Source organism: Tenrec ecaudatus, chromosome 12, assembly GCF_050624435.1.
Source record: "Tenrec ecaudatus isolate mTenEca1 chromosome 12, mTenEca1.hap1, whole genome shotgun sequence".
NCBI classification, from domain to species: domain Eukaryota; kingdom Metazoa; phylum Chordata; class Mammalia; order Afrosoricida; family Tenrecidae; genus Tenrec; species Tenrec ecaudatus.
In genome coordinates, this window is record NC_134541.1 from 83,119,771 (window position 1) to 83,142,289 (window position 22,519).

Sequence of the window (22,519 nt, forward strand, 5' to 3'; positions counted from 1 at the left end):
AGAGACTGGGCTCTCCTGACATGTCCAAAGTATCTAAGATGAAGTCTTGTCATCCTTGTCTCTAAGGAGCACTCTGGCCTACTTCTTACAATACAGATCAGTTTGTCCCTTTAGCAGGTCACAGTATTTTCAATATTCTTCCCCAGCACCACAATTCAAATGCATCAATTCTTCTGTCTTCCTCACTCAATTTCCAACTTTCACATGCACATGACGCACTGGAGAATACAATAGCTTGGGTAAGGCACACCCTTGTCCTCAAAGAAAAATTCTTGCTCTTCAAGACTCTACAAATGTCTATGCAGCAGATTTAGTTAACGTAATACACCTTTTGATCTCTTGACTGCTGCTTCCAGGAGCATTGATTGTGGATCCAAGCAAGATAAAATCCTTAACAACTTCAATCTTTTCTCCATTTATCATGGTCTAGTTTTGAGGATTTTGGTCTTCCTTACATTGAGTCAGAATCCATACTGAAGGATGTAAACCTTGATCTTCATCAGCAAGTACTTCAAGTCCTCTTCACTTTCAGCAAGTAAGGTTGTGTCATTTGCATATGGCATATTGTTAAATAAGCTTTCCTCCAATCCTGATGCCACGTTCTTCATATAATCCAGCTTCTCTGATGATTTGCTCAGCATATAGATTGAGCAAGTATGATGGTGAGAGGATACAACCCTGACACACACCTTTCCTGATTTTAAACCATGCTATTCCCTTGTGATAAATTATTAATTAAAAACCCTTTTATTGGGGGCTCTTACATCTCTTATCACAATCCATACATTCCTCCAATGTGTCAAGCACATTTGCACATATGCCGCCATCATAATTTTCAAAGCATTCTCTTCTCACTTGAGGCCCTATCAGCTCCCCATTTCTTCCCCCTTCCTCCCCCACCTGCCTCCCTCAAAAACCCTTGATAAATTAATAGATTATTTTTTCTATGTCTTACATTGTCGCTCATTGACCCTCACCCACTTTTCCTTTATTTGTCCCCTTGGGAGGGGGTTTTAAGTTGATCCTTATGATTCACTACCCCTTTCTCCCCTCACCCTCTCCTAATCCTCCTGGTATCTCTACTTTCCTTGTTGGCCCTGAGGAGTTTATCTATCCTGGATTCCCTGTGTTTCCGGCTCTTATCTGTAGCAGTGTGCATGCTCTGGTCTAATCCGATTTGTAAGGTAGAATTGAGGTCATGATATTGGGGGGGGAGGAAGCACCAAAGAGCTAGAGGAAAGTTGTGTGTTTCATTGGTGCTATACTGCACCCTGACTGACTGATCTCTTCCCTGTGACCCCTCTGTGAGGGGAAATTATTACTTTTTTAAACGACAAAAATATCTAGACACTTTCCTGTTTGGTTCTACAGTTTTATCCCATGATAAGACTGAAAAGGTTATGTTGATGGACAATTAACTTTGTAAAGGCCAGCAGTTCCAAGATGAGAAGTGGTATAATATTGAAACAAATGAGAGGAGTCAGTATGATAGGGAAAAGAAAAGAAAATAGGCCTCTTGCTCCCGTGCTAGAATAAGCAACCATTTAAGATCAGAGGTGCAGCATTTACCTAAAGACAAAGTTCAGAGGGTTAGGAAAGCCAGAGTTATGGACAAGGGAAACACTGGGAGAAAGTGGAAAAGGGATGGTACCTTGAGGGGATTACAGCGGATGAGCTGAAACAAAGTATGTGGAGTGTAAAACTGATTTGCTTTGTAAACCTTCATGCAGTTCACAAAATGTCTTCTTTTTGTCTTTTTTCTTAGCTATCTCCCGTTAAAGCAAAGCAAAGTTCCCACTTTAAGTACCTGAGTAATGAATAGTTTCCCTGGTGCGCTAGTGTTCAACTGTTTGGCTGCTAACTGCAAGATCTGCAGTTTGAAACCATCAGCTGCTCCTTGGGAGAAACTTTTTGCCCCCCACTCCTGTAAAGAGTGACAGTCTCGGAAACTCACAGGGCAGTTCTACCCTGTCCTATCGGGTCACTATGAATTGGCATCGACTCAATGGCAGCAAGGTTTTTCTTTTTTTGTCGGGGGCGGGGAGGTAGGTTATCTATGGAGCTAATGAGTCACGAATAAACTAAATTCAAGAGAAATGTGGACTCAGTACTTTGAAGGTCAACCAAGTAGGAACATTATATAAGCATTAGTTTTGCATTTCTACCTTAGAACTACTCGTCTCCTTACTACATACAAGTCATCATCCAGCTTTCAATTTCTCTTCCAAATCCCATCCCTGCTAGATCCACCAATTTCCTTAGAGGGGATACAGATGGCAGAAAGTATACTGGCAGAGGTGAAGCCACACTGGATAAACTGGACTACTTCCAAGAGACCATCCCACTGTCTAGAAAATGCCTTCTGCACACTGCTTCTGCCATGCTGTACATTTCTCCTATTCACTTTGAAACTTCTTTCGGTCTCTGTGCAAGCAACGGCGCCCTTTCTAAAGCATACGGCTGAGTTAGATGCTTCCTCAGTCTCAAATTTGGAGCATTTTTACACATCTCTACCCTATATTAAATCTACCTCCCTAATTTGCTGTAAGATTCTAGAGGCCAGGGACCATGGTCAATTCATCTTAAAGTTCCATATGGCTATGCTCGATTAATCATCAAATCCCTCAACACTATCACACCTGACTTGGAATCTAAATTTTATTTATAAATTTATATTATATTTTAATTAATAATGAAATAATACAACTAAAAAGAAGATCATCACACCCATCCTCATTTTAGATAAGAAAACCAAAGTTCATAATGGTCAAGTGACATCTAGCCTCCTAAACTGTGAGAAAGCAAATTTGTTTCTTAAAGCTACCAATGTGTGGTGTTTCTGTTATTGTAGCATTAGATAACTAAGAAACCTACCTTACAGACTCACTTCAAATATTTAGAGAAATATCACAATAAATCTTTGTATGTCTATACAGTAACAATGTGATAAAAAGAAATAACCATTTCCTTTTAGATTTGGGGAGGGGCTTAGGAACCTCTAAGAGACAGGTTGACAAAGTGGCTATAATAATAGGTTCAAGCATCACAACAATTGTGATGGGGAAAGATGAGGCAGTGTTTCATGGTATTGTATCTGTGAGGAGGAGTGACTCCATAGTACCGAACAACTTTTACTCACTCACTGTCCTTGAGTCAATTCTGACTGTAGGACAGGATAGAACAATCCCTATGCGTCTCTGAGAATGCAACTCCTGATAGGAATAGAAAGCCTCATCTTTCTCCCAGAGAGCGGCTGGTGGTTTCAAACTGCTAACCTTGTGGTTAGCAGCACAGCATGTCATCACTATGCCATCAGGGCTCCTAACAACAGATAGGAGGAAACTTTTTTCTCAAAAGACACCACAGATAATGCTGATATGCAACTGGGGTGAGCAGCACTTCTAGGAGAGATTTTGTCACTATTGTTGCTATTTAAAATCTCAAATGTTTTACTAATAATCATCAATGTGTTGCTGTATATGTACATGTAAATTGCTCACAAAGACAGCAAGTTTCTCAAGTATGTTTGCCAGGAGATTACTTAGTTGAATTGGGTATGTAACAGTCTTGTATAATGTTGAATGAGAGTGAAATTCCTGACAGGGGTTGGGGGGGGGGGAGCCAGCTTGGAGAGAAGGATCAAATAAAGATTTTCTGTGGGGTACAGTTGAACACCGTGGTGGTTACCAGTAAGAGGAACTGCTGCTCACTTGGATTTGATGAGGGTCACATGGCCATTAAAGGGGATTCTCCTTCACAGCCATAGTGACGGGAAATAAACCCCGAGTATAGCGGACCTGCACAGTTCAAACCTGTGTTGGTCAAGGGGCGACTGTATTTCAATAAAAACAGGACATTCCCAGTGCTCTGTGGTATTACCTGTGTTGTTGAAGGCAGGGTATTATAGTGAAAACATACTTGGAATTTTATGTCACAGATATAGAAGCAGACCGTAGCTACATCATCTGGTAACTACATGTTTAATCTGGGTAATTGCTTTATACCCATATTTTTGAGATACTGAATGTCTCACACTACATTGTAACAAGTAAAAGAGAAAATCAATACATAGGACACACACATAAGAGGCATCCAGTAAATATTGCCTTTTCTTTATCCCAAGAAAGAATAGCTCTGAATAGTCTCAGAAGGCATTTTAGGATACAAGAAAACAGCTTACTTGAGAGGGCTTGTAAATTCTGATGCCCCTAGTCTGTCCATGTCCTCAGACTTTCTAGTTTCCACCATAAAGTTCTGGGAACAGTAAGACTACCCAGTATGGGCGCCCTCCCTATCACCAGCCTGATTCGTTTCTGACTTTAGGAGCTCAGATGTCACCTCGTTTTAATGAGGGCAGTGTGTTGGAGCATAAACTTTGGTCCCTCCTTGGATAAGGTGACCAGACGTCCGCTTTTTTAAAAACAATTTTTACGGCGTCCCGTGGCGTTTTTAAAAAGTACCGATTTTTGGAAAGAATGCACAAGCTGAGGTATACGGCTGCCATGTTTTATCAATGGTGGTCGGGCCAAGGCCTCCGGCTGATCGGCCGAGCAGCGGCGTTGCCAAAGTCATGGCCCGGCCCAGAAGAACCAGAATTGGGAAATTCTGAGCGGCCGGTCGTGGCGCACCGACACCGTGCGGTTCCGGAGATGGACAACCGCCTAGTGGCACCCTTCCTCCCTCCCTCCGCAGGTCCCGTCTGACTTCTCTGTAGGAGGCCCACTCTCACTTCCGGACTGGAGAGTACTACCTGTCTTCCGCGCCTTAGTCCACACTCGTCTCACCTCCCATTCGAACCCGTCAGTGGGCAACGCCGGATGCAGGACCTGAACGCGAGCGCGCCTTGGTCTCCGAACTACAAATCCCAGAAAGCCGCGATCCGGCCACTCTACATCCGGGCCCTCCTCTGGGTTGTTCCAGGGCTTCCGCGGGACCTGGACGCGAGCGCTCCTGAAGGTCTCCGAACTACAAGTCCCAGAAAGCCGCGATCCGGCCACCCTACATCCGGGCCCTCCTCTGGGTTCTGTTCCAGGGCTTCCGCTGGCGCTCAGTGGACGACTAGTTGCTGTGTACCACTCGCGGCTTTGCTAAGTTTGCTGTTATCGGATAGTTCACCAGTTTTTTCCTGTTTTTGTGGATTTTAAAAACAACAAACAAACAAAAAAATCCGGTTACAGAAGCATTTTGAGAATAATAATTAAATGTTTTAAAATTTTTATTACAACTTAGGGGAAAATAATGTATCATTCGCAAATTTTAATATACCAATATTTTGAAATTAATTCTTGCGCGGCACGCCTTGTCTTACCTCAGTTCATTCAAATATTAAGGGGCTACAACATGACAGAGCTGTTCAAGACGCTAACACACAAATCCCTGCACTCGTGAATGTTAAATTCTAGTTGGAAAGATAAAAACTAAACAAAATAAACTCACTGCCATAGAGGGGATTCTGACTAACAGTGATCCGAAAGGTCAGAGTGTAACTGTCATGTGTTTCAGAGACTAACTCAACGGAAGTAGAAAGTCTTATTTTTCTCCCAAGGACCCGCTAGTGATTTTTAACTGCTGCATTGTACTTAGTCTACGGTGACTAGATTTTAACATTGGTAAAGCAGGACACCATTGATAAAACTCATCCTGGCAAAATAGCCACATGGCAGCCAAAAACCTTATACCCTAGTTTGTTGTGCATTCTTTCCAAAATTCGGGACTTTTCTTTTTTCCCTTTGAATTAGTCAGTTTTGACTGTCTTTATTCAGAGTCTTTCCATTTGCTGATTTTTTTAAAACATTAGGGGCTCATACAACTCATCACAATCCATACATACATCAATTGTATAAAGCACATCTGTACATTCTTTACCCTAATCATTTTCAAAGCTTTTGCTCTCCACTTAAGTCCTAGGCATCAAGTCCTCTTTTTTCCCCCTCCCTCCCCGCTCCCTACTCCCTCCTGAGCCCTTGATAATTTATAAATTATTATTTTGTCATATCTTGCCCTGTCCGGTGTCTTTCACCCCCTTTTCTGTTGTCTGTCCGCCAGGGAGGAGGTCATATGGAGATCCTTGTGATCAGCTCCCTCTTTCCAACCCACTTACCCTCTACCCTCCCAGTATCGACCCTCACACCCCTGGTCCTGAAGATATCATCCGCCCTGAATTTCCTGTGCCTACATCTCCTCTCTGCACCAGTGTACATCCTCTGCTCTATCCAGACTTGCAAGGTAGAATTCGGATCATGGTAGTTGGTGGGCAGGAAGCATTTAGGAACTGGAGGAAAGCAGTATTCTTCATCAGTGCTACATCACACCCTGACTGACTCATCTCCTCCCCTAGACCCCTCTATGAGGGGATCTCCAGTGGCCCACAAATGGGCTTTGGGTCTCCACTCTGCACTTCCCCCTTCATGCAATATGGTAATTTTTTTTCTGATGATGCCTTATACCTAATCCCTTCGACACCTCATGATCGCAAAGGCTGATGTGCTTCTTCCATGTGGGCTTTGTTGCTTCTGAGCTAGATGGCCGCTTGTTCACCTTCAAGCCTTTAAGACCCCAGATGCTATCTCTTTTGATAGCCGGGCACCATCAGCTTTCTTCGCCACATTTGCTTATGCACCCGTTTATCCTCGGCAATCATATCATGGAGGTGTGCAGCCAATATGATTTTTTGTTCTTTGATGCCTGATAACTGATCCCTTCAGAACCACATGATCACACAGGCTGGCGTGTTTCTTCCATGTGGGCTTAAGACAGAGGAAAACAAAGCAACAGTATACATCAAAACAACAACAACAAACCACTGACAAAGAACAAAACATCAAAAAAGAAAAGCTTGTAGTTAGTTCAAGCATCATTTGTTGGCCTTCAGGAGTGTTTTTCAGTCTAGTCTGTTGGAGCACCACGCCCTGGCCCCAAAGTCTACTTTCAACATTCCCTTGGGACCTTGCCACTCCATTCCCTTGCTGTTCCGCTGCACTCCCCCAGTGCTTTGCCTAGGTGTGGTGTGATCAGGTCAGGTGCAATTCCCACACTGTGTCTCCGGTGCTGTCCTCTGTATCGCCGTTTGTCACTGAGGAGCATCATGTCTCATAGTGGGGCCAGCCATGTTGTTCTCTCTGTGGACTGGCTGCTCTACTCAGGAACATCATCCTCACGGCCTGGTGGGCCAAGCTGTGCTCCACTCTCTCCTCCTCCCACTTCATTTACTCCTGTGTGCTCCAATCAGACATGTAATCAGGACTTTTTAAAAACACCAAGGGGCTCGGTAAAAATTGTTAAAAATCGGGACGGTCCCGCCAAAAGCGGGACGTGTGGTTGGACTAATTTAGTCCAATGTGTAACCCACAAAACCACCAGGGCCCCTAGTAGAAAAGATATTCAATAAATAAATGTAATCAGTGATATAATTTCAAAAACCAAAACCAAACTCTACCATCTAGTCGAATCCTATAGGACATGGTAGAATAGCTCCCACAGGTTTCTGAAGGTGTAAAAAAATTTTTTTGAGGTTGGAATTTTTTTTTTTAGAAACATCGCGATATTATTCAAACTTCTATTCCCAACATACAAAGCAGTTCCTGTTCATCTGGCTCTTCCCAGGGGTCTCTGAGGTTGGAAATTTTATTAACTGGATATTTGCAGTAATGATCCTGAAAAGCTACTTTTCCCGGGAGTTCAATTTTCTTTTCTTCCTTCTTCTTTTTTCTTTTTCTTTTTGACAAACACAGGGACAAGGGAACAACATGGGACCCAAAATGGTAGTGAGGGGGGAGTGGCAGGCCTGGTAGGGAATGATCAAGGGTAAGGTAAGGAAGAGGTATAGCTGTAAGCCAGGTGGGGACGGGAGCATGGTAGTGGGACAGGAGGGAAGTCAAGGGAAACAAAGGAAAGAGCTAGGAGTCAAAGGGCATTTATGGAGGTCTAGACAAAGACATGTACATGCAAATATATATGAGGATGGGGAAATAGATCTATGTGTCTATATTTATAGGTTTAATATTAAGGTGGCAGAAGGGCCTTGGGCCTCTACTCAAGCACTCCCTCAATGCATGAATACTTTCGTTTATTAAATTGGCACTCTACGATGCTCACCCTCCCGACACAACTGCTGAAGCCAAAGCGGGTGAACAAGTAAATGTGAAGAAAGCTGATGGTGCCCGGCTATCAAAAGAGATAGTGTCTGGGGTCTTAAAGGCTTAAAGATAAACAAGCGGCCATGTAGCTCAGAAGAACACACCACATGGAAGACCCACAGGGAAGAACACACCAGCTTGTGTGATCACGTGGTCCCGAAGGGATCAGTTATCAGGCATCAAAGAACAAAAAATCATATCATTGGCTGCACACCTCCATGATACGATCCCTGAAGACAAACGGGTGCATAAGCAAATGTGGTGAAGAAAGCTGATGGTGCCCGGCTATCAAAAGTGATAGCATCTGGGGTCTTAAAGGCTTGAAGGTGAACAAGTGGCCATCTAACTCAGAAGCAACCAAGCCCACATGGAAGAAGCATAGCAGCCTGTGTGATCATGAGGTGCCAAAGGGACCAGGTAAAAGGCATCATGCAAAAAATATATACATATTTATACTATATATCCCATAGTGAATGAAGGGGGAGGTGCAGAGTGGAGACCCAAAGCCCATTTGTCGGCCACTGGAGATCCCCTCACAGATGGCTTTAGGAGAGGAAATGGGTCAGTCAGGGTGCGATGTAGCACCGATAAAGAACACAGCTGCCACCCAGATCCTGGATGCCTCCTCCCCACAACTTCCATGATCTGAATTCTACCTTGCAGGACTGGATAGGGCAGAGGATGTACACTGGTGCATATGGGAGCTGGAGGCACAGGGAATCCAGGATGGATGATACCTTCAGGACCAGGGGTGTGAGGGGCGATACTGGGAGAGTAGAGGGTGAGTGGGTTGGAAAGGGGGAACCGATTACAAGGATCCACATGTGACCTCCCTTGGAGATGGATGGCAGAGAAGGGGGGGTGGGGAGACTGCGGATAGGGCAAGATATGACAAAATAACAATCTATAAATTATCAAGGACTCATGAGGGAGGGGGGAGCGGGGAAAAAGAAAAAGAGGACCTGATGCAAAGAGCTTAAGTGGAGAGCAAACGCTTTGAAAATGATTAGGGCAAAGAATGTATGAAAGTGCTTTATACAATTGATGTATGTATATGTATGGATTGTGATAAGAGTTGTATGAGCCCCTAATAAAATGTAAAAAAAAAATCATTTTATTGGAGGCTCCTACAACTCATCACAATCCATACATCCATCTACTGTGTCAAGCACATTTGTACATTTGTTGCCATAATCACTCTCAAAACGTTTTCTTTCTACTTGAGCCCCTGGTATCAGCTCCTAATTTTTCCCCCTCCTTCCCTCATGAACCCTTGATAATCTGTAAATCATTTTTTTTTCACGCCTTACAATGTCTGATGTCTCCCTTACACCACTTTTCTGTTGTCGGTCCCCCCAGGGAGGGAGTTATATGTAGATCCTTGTGATCTGTTCCTCTTTTCTCCCCCCCTTCTGGTAGGTCTACTTTCATTATTGGCCCTGAGGGGTTTATCTGTCCTGGATTCCCTGTGTTTCCAGCTCTAGTCTGTACCAGTGTACATGATCTGGTCTAGCGGGATTTGTAAGGTAGAATTGGAATCATGCTAGTGGGTGGGGAGGAAGCATTAAAGAACTGGAGGAAAGTTTTGTTTCATCAGTGCTATACTGCACCCTCACTGGCTTGTCTCCTCCCCGTGACCCTTCCATAAGGGGGTGTCCAGTTGCTTACAGATTGGCTTTGGGTTCCCACTCTGCATCCCCCCTCATTCACAATGATATAATTTTTTTGTTCTTTGATGCCTGATACCTGATCCCTTTGACATCTTGTGATCACATAGGTTGGTGTGCTTCTTCCACGGGGGCTTTGTTGCTTCTCAGCTAGATGGCCACTTGCTTATCTTCAAGCCTTTAAAACCCCAGCTGCTATATCTTTTGATAGCTGGTCACCATAAGCTTTCTTCATCACATTTGCTTATGTACCCACTTTGTTTTCAGCTATTGTGTTGGAAAGGTGAACATCATAGAATGCCAGTTTAATAGAACAAAGTGTTCTTGCATTGAGGGAGTACTTGAGTAGAGGCCCAATGTCCATCTGCTACTTTAATACTAAACCTATAAATATATGCACATAGATCTCCCCACAGCCATATAAAAATATATTTACATAGGTACATGCCTGTATTTAGACCTCTATACATGCCCTTTGCCTCCTAGTTCCTTCCTCCATTTCCTTTTCTCTTGTCCCACTATCAGGCTCATCCTTCATTTGGGTTTCAGTAATTCCTCTCAGTTACATTGCCCTTGATCAAGCCCTAACAGGACTCCCACACCCTACTTGCCATCAATTTTAGATCACTTGCTATTGCCTTGTCCCTGGGTTTGTTAACACCCGCTTCCTTCCCCCGGCCCCCCAACCCCCTCCACCCCGGTCTCCCCCTCTCTCATGTCCCTTTGGTCCTGTTGTTTTCTCCTCCAAACATTTACTTTCTATTAGAGCTCTTGGTATCAGTTCCTCTTTTTACCCCTCTCCCACCTTTGTGACCCCTTGATAAACTATAAATTGTTCTTTTCTTTTTGTATTTTAACACTTTATTTTTAGCTTTAAAAAAATTGTTAATTTCATATCTTACACCAACTGTCTCCTTTCCCCCATGGTTTCTGTTGTTTGTCTTCCTGGGGTGGTGGGGGTGTGTGGTTGATCCCACCTCTCCCCATCTTCTCCCTACCCTCCCGGTACTGCTACTCTCATTACAAGTTAAAACTTTTAACTCAGTTCTTATAGTGATTTTCATCTAGCAGCCTAAAATACAGTAAATTCTTTTGTATTTTCCTAATGAGCTTACTAATCTAAAATGCTATATTTTACTAATTGAATATGATACATACTTTAAATCAAGGAAAATATACTTATTGGAAAAAGCATCAAGTTAAAAGATAAATCTTAATTAAGTTTATAGGTAAACAAATGATTGAAAAGAAATAAATTAGCAATGAAAACAATTAAAATTATTGGGAAAAATTACAAACACAAGCTATAAATCTCTACTATAAATAAAGCAATAAGAATAACATTTATGATGCATGAATGATCTTGTGAGATGTCTTAATGACCCTATGGGCAGAATAATCATAGATGGCCCTCCAGGCCAAATTATCCAGACACTATGTCCTTCCTAGAGCAATGTAAAAAGTCATGCCAGAGGGAGAAAATGAGGAACTGATACCAAGGGCTCAAGTAGAAAGCAAATGTTTTGAGAAGGATGATGGCAACAAATGCACAAATGTGCTTGACACAATGGATGGATGGATGGATTGTGATAAGAGTTGTACGAACCTCAATAAAATGATTTTAAAAAGGAAAAAAAAGTCATGCAATTCATGTATTGTATTACACTAACTAATCGCTGGAATCATTAATCTCCTTTGAAAGAAATTAGAAAAGTGAGAGGAAAATAGCTCGAACTAAAAAAATATCATTTTATTGGGGGTTCTTAAAGCTGTTATCACAACCCATCCATCCATCCATTGTGTCAAGCTTTTGTACATAAGTTGTCATCATCATTAAAAAAAATCTTCCTACTCGATCCCTTGGTATCAGCTCATTTCCCCCTCCCTCATGTATCCCTGATAATTTATCTTTTTTTTTTTCAAGTGTTACACAGACTGCAGCCTCCCTTCACCCACTTTTCTGTTGTCCATCCCCCTGGGAGGGGATTATATGTAGATCACTGCGATCGGTTCTGTTAGCTTGAAATTTTACACATTTTTTTGGTCATCAGATAGTGAATGAAAACACTGTAGCAAATACTAATGGGTAGAATTACAATGATCAAATTATTGCACTTATTAGTCCATTGCCACTTGTATTCTTCAATAAAATGAACCCATTAATCAGTCAGTCATTAATTACGATTGATTTTCTGTATTTTTGGTTTGTCTTGTTTAGTTTGTTCACATTAGAGTGTATCTCAAGAGATGTTATGTCAATGGAGGTCACCTTCTTGAAGCTGTTATCTGCTTTTCCATCTTCTGGTATATCTGTATGAAACCCAGGATTGATGAACCTTTAGGGACAGCAAGTAGAATAGGAGTTTGTGGGAGGGGGCACAGTGGTGGTGGTGGGGTTGGAGAGACGATGTCAAGGAGTCCGTGTAGAAAAAGAATATTTGGAAACCGACTGTGGTAGAAATTGTACAATTCTACTTGATGTGATTGAATTATGGAATGATATATGTATTAAATTCCAACTTAAAAAAAGTTAAAAGTAAAGTGAATTTGGGATTAAAAGTAAAGCATATTTTCAACAACAACAAGAAAAAGTCATGGGAAAAAAACGTAAATAATTCTAAGAATGCTGGTTGAGGAACAAAGCCAAAATGGCACAGTTAGGCCAACTACAAAATAGGAAGTAAGTTCAGATTCCAAGACTGATCCTGAAGTTTTGAGTTCTCAGAAATGACGTGAGAAAGGCTGCACATTGTCTTTTCCTTGAGATCATGTGGTTTGGTCTGGTTTGCTGCCTATTGACCATTCTAAATATTAAAAAGGCTGTATCGAGAGGTAGTTTATTATCTCATACAGTTAATATTTAAACAAGAGCAATAAAAGAGATACACAAACTCTTTGTTATCAGTTTTTAAATATGAATGAAAATATTAAATATTACCTACAACAATAAAACCGTTATGTAAGGTATTTCCATATTGCTTCTTGACTGGCATCCTCATGTGCAATATTCTTCACGTTCACCCAAGCACCACTGGCTGCGTGATTTCTCCTTACCATCCTTTGGGTCCTCCTTTAGAGGCAGGTCAACTGGACAATAGTTACTGTTTGAAACAAGCAACTTGTCTGAACATATTATGTTAATCTTTGAAAAATCCATCTCAGCTTATGCTGAACTTAACAGCAATTGTTCTGAATATATATCTGCTCAAAGTCCTAGGGGACAATTATTTTATTTTACAGGAACAATTTTTTTTAAAGATCATGTTATTGGGGCTCTTACAACTCCTATAACATCCCATACATCAATTGCATCAAGCATATTTGTACATATGTTGCCATCATTCTTTTCTAGACATTTACTTTCTATTGAGCACTTGGTATCAGCTCTTCTTTTTTCCTTCCCCCGACAGTATTTTGTAGCTCTTTGAAAACTTTCAGGAATTACTTAATTCATTCACCATATCTCATAGAAATTTTGGGTGTAACACAAAGCTGAAATGAATGACAGAGTATCACTCTCTGGCTGTTTGCCATTTTTTTCCTTTACATTATATGTTTACAGATGTAACAAACTCAAGGGAATGAAAATATAAATTTCATCAAAAGTATAATGAGTTTTATGACATAAATAACAATTACAAGCATAGTATAGATGGAATGAACATTCCTACGGGTCCTAGAATAAACTGTTACGCAAATGAATGTAAAAAATGAGTCAGGGGTGTAAAATTGTGATTTCTACATTTTGTGGCTACCCAACCAGTTCTCCACCTTCATGAGAGCCCTGATTACAAGCGCCGTTTTAACAACTGGTTCACTGAACTCAACAAAAAACTAGTTACTGATTCTGTAGAACAGGTGGGAATTGGCTGAATCCCACCACTACTCTACCTGGAAGCCAGACATAGAAAAAAGGAATCAGATTTTCAAACTAGTAATTAAAGGAAAAAATTTTTTTATTTCCCTAATGTCAAAGAACTCAATTCTATTTTCAAATACTATTTAGTATTAATACTTCCTCTCTAAACTTAAATAAATTAAATTTTCAATCAGATGAGTAAAGTTTTGGTTATATAAAAAGTGTTCCAGCTTTCCCCCAGATCCTGGATGCTTCCTCCCCACAACTACCATGATCCGAATTCTACCTTGCAGGGCTGGATAGGGCAGAGGTTGTACAGTGGTGCATATGGGAGCTGGATGATACCTTCAGGACCAAGGGTGTGAAGGGTGATGCTGGGGAGTGGAGAGTGAGTGGGCTGGAAAGGGGGAACTGATTACAAGGATCCACATGTGACCTCCTCCCTGGGAGATGGATGGCAGAGAAGGCGGGGGGGGGGGGGAGACTCCGGATAGGGCAAGATATGACAAAATAACAATGTATAAATTTACCAAGGGCACATGAGGGAGGGGGGAGAGGGGAGGGAGGGGGGAAAAAGAGGGCCTGATGCAAAGGGCTTAAGTGGAGAGCAAATGCTTTGAGAATGATTGGGGCAGGGAATGTGCAGATGTGCTTTATACAATTGATGTAAGTATATGTATGGACTGTGATAACAGTTGTATGACTCCCTAATAAAATGTAAAAAAAGAGGAGAAAAAAAATGATTAGGGCAAAGAATGTACAGATGTGCTTTATACAACTGATGTATGTCTATGTATGGATTGTGATATGAGTTGTATGACCCCCTAATAAAATGTTTAAAATAAATAAATAAACAAGTAAAAAAGTGTTCTTGTGTGTTTCTTATAGCCCTTTAAAATGAGGAAAAATGAACAAAATAAAATAAAATTAAACAAGTATTTAGCAGACTGAATATAGATATTTTTAAATGTAAAATTCTAATTACAACAGATCTATTAATTTAAATTTTAATATCAGCAAATTATTTAAAAGATTTTTTAAAAGATCATTTTATTGGGGGCTCTTACAGCTCGTTTACAATCCACACATCAATTGTATTAGACATATTAGTACATATATTGCCATCCTCCTTTTCTAGACATTTACTTTCTTTTTTTTCTTCCCCCTCCCTTTTCTTTTTTTTTACTTCCAAAATTAACATTTGTATTAAATCAAGTTTAAAAAATGCTTACTTTAGAAAAGTCAACAAGGGTTTTAACAAAAACAATACACACCTTTATATACACTATATGTGTATATTAGCAGCAAACTACTTCTGAGATTTCATTTTATGTTCTTTTAATTCTCTTTTAAAGAAACCATAAATAATGTATCATTAGTATGGAATGTCAGCTAATCCACTCTTCATCCTTTCTTCTGTGATTTGGGCTTTCCAGTACAAGGAATTTTATGATTCTCATTAATGGAATACTAAGAACCCAGTTTTGACTAAAAAGTCATTAAACAGAGCTGGCTGGTAGAATCTGCTTACTAATTCATAGTCATACATTATCTTTGAGAACAAATGAGCACCATGTAAACGTGTGCGTTTGCGCACATGAACTCAACTTTTAAATTATAATAGCAGCCAACTTGAGAATTGACTGTTTTATTTAGTGACTACAAAGTTTAATCAAACCAGATAAACACTTTAATCCTATGATGTCCATTTGTAAAATCCTTAAGAAATTTTAAGTAATCTGTCAAACTGAATGCACATAGAATGTGCAGACCTTATCTTTGAATTTCTAAACTGAAATGAAGCTCTTATTTAAATATACATTCAGAATATATTGTCACCAACTGAAACTTTCTAAGAAATGTTTTGCCTTAGCAAATCAGAAAATCTGGCTATTGAAAAATTCTGAGGCCAAAGAGCTGTTAGCCATACAAATAAATCAGCCAAACAAACAAGACAGAAACTACCAACTGCTTACCAAAGAAATTCTTCTTTTGATATTTTCTTCTAATATCAAAATGGAAGTATCTTTACATTGAGCTTTCACTTTTAAAGAGTTAAAATTATTAAAGAAATCTCACTAGCCTTCAAAAATACCAGAAGTTATATAAATACAATTTTCTTAAAGATGACTTCTTCATAGTACCGATGAAGAACACAGCTTTCCCCAGATCCTGGATGCTTCCTCCCCCAACTACCATGATCCGAATTCTACCTTGCAGGGCTGGATAGGGCAGAGGCTGTACACTGGTACATATGAGGGTCATAGTACCGATGAAGAACACAGCTTTCCCCCAGATCCTGGATGCTTCCTCCCCACAACTACCATGATCCGAATTCTACCTTGCAGGACTGGATAGGACAGAGGCTGTACACTGGTACATATGAGGGCTGGAGGTACAGGGAATCCAGGGTGGATGATACCTTCAGGATCAAGGGTGTGAGGGGAGATGCTGGGAGAGTATAGGGTGAGTGGGTTGGAAAGGGGGAACTGATTACAAGGATCCACATGTGACCTCTTCCCTGGGAGAGGGACAGCAGAGAAGGGAGGGGGAAGGGAGACTCCGGATAGGGCAAGATATGACAAAATAACAATCTATAAATTACCAAGGGCACATGAGGGAGGGGGGAAAGGGGAGGGAGGGGAAAAAAAAGAGGACCTGATGCAAGGGGCTTAAGTGGAGAGCAAATGCTTTGAGAATGATTGGGGCAGGGAATGTATGGATGTGCTTTATACAATTGATGTATGTATATGTATGGATTGTGATAAGAATTGTATGAGCCCAATAAATTGTTTAAAAAAATATATATAAACATGCTCTGGAAATGACTGGTGCACTCCTAAATTCTGAAACCTCATCTCCTTGCCATTAACACCTTAAGTGAAAAGGACTCCAATTTGTAGGAGTGTATATTTTTTTGTAAATAACCCATGTAATCATGAAAAGTCATGTTGAAAAAAAACAGTAATAAGCACTAGATGAAAAAATAAGGAAATGTCTGAAAAACACATTAATGATTATATTTTTTTTCTAATAGACACAGATCTTTCAGCAATTATTGAATTAAAAATCTGGGTTTCAAATGACATGCACCTAACAGAATAATGAATATTAGAGATAAGTTTAATCTGAATAAATTTATTTGGTTTTAAAAGGAAAAACAAAGATGACTTCTTCAGCTAGAATCTGTATAGAAACGTTTGCTTTGGATCATTCCATGGAGCGCTTCAAGTTTCCCCTCTGCGACGCTGACAACTGTCACCAATCTGTCCGGTCATTATCAACCACATCTTTAGAACGTGCCGTTGTGTGTTATTACCTGTGTACAATGAAGCACAGACACAGCATCAAATTTGAAAAGCAACATAATATTGAAAAATTCAATATGAAGCATAGAAAAGGTACAACACAAATTCCTCTTCACGATTATGTTTGTGGAATATAATCTTTTTAGGCTTCTAGAACGGTTCTAACTTTCATTTTCAATTTAGTAAGATGAAGTGGTTAGATGGCCTACCTTTATTTTTCAATTAACAAACTAAAACAATAGACTGGATTACTTTTATTAATATACATATCAAGTTATTGAAATGGTGACTTGTGTTTTCCCCTTAAAGATGGCACTTGCAAGTACAAAGATGCAGAGATGTCTACAGTCTTTAGATGTTTACTTGAAAAGATTCTTCAACAGCCGTTTGATACTGTGTTTCCTCATCTAGGTGAAGATTCACAAATTCTCCATAATCAAACTGATGTCTTTGATTTAGATGACTAACAAAATTTCTAGTAATCTGGCTAGGATCTCCCCAAGGAAGAGACATATAAATAGGACATGTCACAGGAACTATCTGAAATATGTGATTACTGTTACAGTGATCCAGTAAACGCTGTCTGGTAAAATTTGATTATTGACACAATGGACACTTAAAGGTGGGGTGCCCAGAAGAACTTGTATTCTCTTGGTAAGTTTCTGTGTTATCAGATGTGGATGTTTCACTCTGCTCTAAACTCCCTCATCCTCACCAACGTGTTTTTGTTTGTTTGTTATGAATCTTCTGATGCCTGTTTCCCAGTCCTGATGACACCTCATGATCGCACTAGCTGATGTGCTTCTTCCACGTGGGCTTGTTGCTTCACTGTTGGATGGCCACTTGTGTAACTTCAAGACCCCAGATGCTTTATCTTTTAATAGCCTGGCACCATCATCTTTCTTTACCACATCTGCTTATGCACCCAGTTTGTCTTCAGTGATCATGTGTGGGGGGGTGAGCATCGCAGAATGCCATTTTGGTAGAACAAAGTGTTCTTGTATTGAGGGAAGGTATGAGCTGAGGCCCAAGGCCCATCCGCAGCCTCAGTGTATTGCCTTATAAGTGTGTGCACGCTGGCCAATACCTCTATTTTTTGTGGATTAATGTATTTACATAAATACATACCTCTGTTAATACCTCTATCTACAGCTTTGCTTCCTAGAGCATTCCTTCTTCCACTTCTTAGTACTTCCTCTTAACTAGATTGGTGTTGCTCTACACCTACCTAGATGATGGTTTAATTTCCCAGTTGTTCCCTTGTCTATGGCATTGTTTGCTCAGAATTTAAGAGATCTTAAAGTTATTTATGTACCACCAGGCACAACTGAAATATAGTTTTTTTCTTATCTAAATTTAGTTTTCTTAGATTCCTTAAGATGTCCACATTTTGACTTAAAAAAACCCCCAAACTAGTAGTTTGATTGAGTTGATTCTGACTCAGTTAACTCCCAGGATAAAGCAAAACTGTCTTGCAGGGTTTCGGAGGTAGTCAGAGACAATGGAAGTCAACTGGCTGGTCTTTCTTTGGAGGGGTGGCCATTGTGCTGAAACTGCTACATTTTTTCCCAACAGTTTTATTGGCACATAGTTTACATATCATACAGTTAAACAGTTCAAGCGTTCAACCATATCAAGGAGAATTGTACAATCATTACCACATCAATTTTAGAGCAACCCCCTCATGGTTAAATCGCCTTTAAAATGAGTTATGTAATATCTAATCACAATCCATTCTAGTACTCCCTCCCCTCTCCCCCCTTCATATTTACTCCAGAAATCTCTTTCCTCTCCCTATCACCTAACCCCCAACCCCCAACCCTGTATTCCCGATATCCCGTTGTATCAGTATTATCATTATGCACCCACTCCTGTGCATAACAGCTGGGAGACCCAACAGAAACAAACAAACAAACCAACAAAACCCCCAAATTACACTAAAGTGGTACGGATAGAATCATAATAGTCCAAAGACAAAATTACAAATAATGTGTATGAAGAAAAATAGTGTGTATCAACACTCAAAAAGCCAGGGAGGAAATTTCTGTCATGGAACCTGTAAAACAGCAGGTCTCAACCTGTGGGTTGTGACCCCTTTGGGGGTTCAACGACCCTTTCAGAGGGGTTACCTGACCCTTTTACAGGATCAGCGATTCATAACAGCAGCAAAATAACAGTTATGAAGTAGCAACAAAAATAATTTTATGGTTGGGGGATCACCACAACATGAGGGTCGTGGCATTAGGAAGGTTGAGAACCACTGCTGAAAAAGATACTTGAACCCAGAAAACATTCGGGTCTTGTCTATAGGCTGGTCAACTAGTGTCGAGTTCGAGCCAGCATAATCGAGATTACAATGGTCTCTGCCTGATAGTAAGGCTGCTTGCCTTTGGCTACAGCGGATGTGACAGTGGCTCAGTCTGACTAAATACAGATGGGTTTTGGCCTCCCATTGTACCCTGTACCTCTCCACAAATTGGGTGTTCATCATTTTAGCTGATGCTCTTCTCCTCACCATATTTGTATTTTGTACTTGTCATCTTTGGATCACACAAGCTGGTGTGCTTCCTCAGGGTGGAAACAGCTACATTTTTGGTTAGTAGCCCCATGCTTGACTCACTGTTGCACTTGGCCATTTGTTGTACTTAGAATTGATTAGAATTAACCTTCTCAAGCAAACAAGAAAACACTTCACTGCCATCAAGTCAATGCTGATTCACCGTGATGCCTTGTGGGTTCCCAAGACTGTAACTGTTTACAGGAGTAAAAAGCCTACTCTTTCTCCTGCAGAGCTACTGGTAGTTAAACTGCCAACCATGTGGATCGCAACCCAGTGTGTAACCACTACAAGACCATAGCTCCAGAGAATTCACTCTGGTCACTTAGATATCTGAACTAGCTCAAAATATTTAGAAGATCTAGATTTTTCTTCCTTAAACTATGTTACAGAACATATGCCATATATCATTCTTCACTCTGCTTGCTGATAAGCTTTGTATCTCAGTAAACATTTCAGCAGTTTAATATATAGATGCCAATAGATAATTCATATTAAATATTTCAGAGGTGAGGTTGGCTCCAAGTTACTCTATTTATTATTTTTCCCAAGTTACTTTGTAAGAAAAATTCCAACTTTTCCTTTAAGACCTTCTTGCACAGTTGGAGAAGTTATGCCATCTTATAACAAGTCTTTAACACTTTTAATTTTAATAAAGGAGCTTTAACTTTGACAAACTTATTTTGTGTTTTAGAACATTTGAATCTCGATTTTTGTAGCAAAATCACTGCCTTTCGGTCAATTACAACTCAGCAACCCAGTAGGACATAGGGAAACTTCTCTGTTGGTGTCTTAGCCTATAAATCTTTATAGGGTCAGAAAGTCTCCTATTTTTCTTGAAGAGCAGCTGGTGGACTCAAAATAGCTAATCTTGTGATTAGCTGCAGCAGTCAAACATAACTCACATGCTATTAGGGTTCCTTCTTTATTGTACAATAACTTATTTATGGAAATATCAAGTTGAGTATTTTATTGAAAACATACATTTACCTATTATTCAGCACTGCTCTGAGGTTAATATTGACAATTTGTACCTATTATAGATATTATGAAATATCTTACAAGTAATATTTACAAAACAGAGAGATTAAGTTAAACTACCAAACACAAGGAGTTTGGTGTGCACAGAAGTTTACAGCCATGATTCCACAGATGTGGTGAGCAAAACCAGTGGGCATTCCTTTTTTGGGGGGCTGGCGAGGCGGTCCATCCGCATGCAGGGAAGGGTCGCACAGGCAGGGGCAGTATATGAAAAAAATAGAAACACTGAAAAAACAGAGGAAGAATAAACGCATTGGGACATACCTTACTATTTGACCAAACGGACGGACAGGACTATTGGTCTACCGACATGTATCGACCCCCTCCCCCTCACCACGCAGCGCCCACGTTAGTGTCTGAACGAAGTCAAGTGATTAAATCAGTAGGAAAACGCCCCGAGACGGTGAAGAGATGTAAGAAAGGAAACCACAAACCGATCTGAAAGTTAACATCAAACGGGGAGGAGGAGGAAGAAGAGGAGGTGGAGGAGGGAGCGCTGGTCGACCCTACTTACCCTCACCCACGCGCACGCGGCAGGCCGAGCCAGTCCCCCTGGCGGCGGCGAGGAGAACGACAGGACCCCTCTCGGCGGGTGCTGGTCTACCCACCTCTCGCGGCCGTTGGCGGCCCGGATTCCCGGCCGCTGCTCCACTCTTTCCCGCTCTCTTCTTTCCCTCGCTCCTCTCCGCCGCCCAGGCCGACCCGGGCCTGGGGAGAAGGAGGGGCAGAGGGGGAGACCGGCGCGCCAAGCGAGCGAGCGAGAAGGTTCCACCCTCCGCTCCCCAGCCCCGCGCCGGGCTCGGGACGCCGGACCGGGCACGCGAGCGCGCGCGCGCGCGCGGCAAACCCTGCGTGGAGGGCTGACTTCCAGTAGATCGCAGCGAGGACCCCGACCCAGGAGCACGTCGTCTACGAATGGCTTAGCGCCAGGCTCCCCACGAACGTGCAGTGCGTGCGTGCGGGGCGAGGGCGGCCGCCTTTCCGGCCGCGCCCGGTTTCCCGGGGCCAGGGGCACTCCGGCCCGATCCCGGCCCGGCGCCGGCCATCCAGGCCAACTGAGCTCCGTGGCAGACCGTTCCTCCCGGGCGGGGTTCTCGGCCATTCCTCAACCAAACACATTACCTTCCATCATGCAGTTTCTAGGTTCAACAATGGTTTCTCTGTTAGAAGCTGGATGTTCACAGAGTTATCCAACAATTTAAAGTTGGCAAGCCTTTTTACACAAAGGCTTAATGAGTTTGGTTATTTAACCACCTTAGTAACACAATATATTTATAATCTAGTGCAGTGGTTCTCAACCTTCCTAATGCCGCGACCCTGTAACATCCTCATGTTGTGGTGAACCCCCCCCCCCAACCATAATATTATTTTTGTTGCTACTTCATAACTGTCATTTTGCGACTGTTATGAATTGGACGACCCCTGTGAACAGACCCACACAGGGGTTGCGGCCCACAGGTTGAGAACCGCTGATCTAGTGGGAAATAGTGCATGAAAAAAACCCAACCCTATCAAATTCATTAGTAATAACATTTACACACTGAGAATTGTCTTATTTTTCCATTTTAAAATTTTTTTCCCGGACACATCTTAGATCGCTGTATTATTGGAATGAATGAATGAATATACATTGAAAAAAGTTTGAAGACCACTTCCATTCCTTATTTGAAATATAATCAAGTCAATGCAATGACAATTTCCCCATGAAATATGCTACTAGACTGGAATAACCCCAAAGAGCGTTGCATAGAAGCTACAGCTGCACCCCATCTGGGGATGGGAGATTTCCCATGTGGCAACTGGTTGGACTATAACTACCTAGCAAGGAAATACACCCATAAATTGGGCCATGGCCGGAATTTTTCCTCTTTAGACACACCGATTTGTTAGAGAAGGCTAAGTAGAAAAAAGTTTACGTTGCACTCTCCTTCCCACAATTCTAACACGTGTGC

The 22,519-nt window shown here is 41.3% G+C and overlaps 1 long non-coding RNA gene across 1 annotated transcript; it reads right to left on the reverse strand.

Annotated features, from left to right (window-relative positions):
- Positions 1 to 16,779: 16,779 nt before the first annotated feature.
- On the reverse strand, positions 16,780 to 21,589 carry LOC142462393 (uncharacterized). Its single transcript, XR_012787252.1, has 2 exons — positions 21,082 to 21,589; positions 16,780 to 16,980 (listed from the first exon to the last, which is right to left on the reverse strand). It is a non-coding gene; the product is annotated as an uncharacterized LOC142462393 (long non-coding RNA).
- Between the last annotated feature and the right edge of the window lie 930 nt (positions 21,590 to 22,519).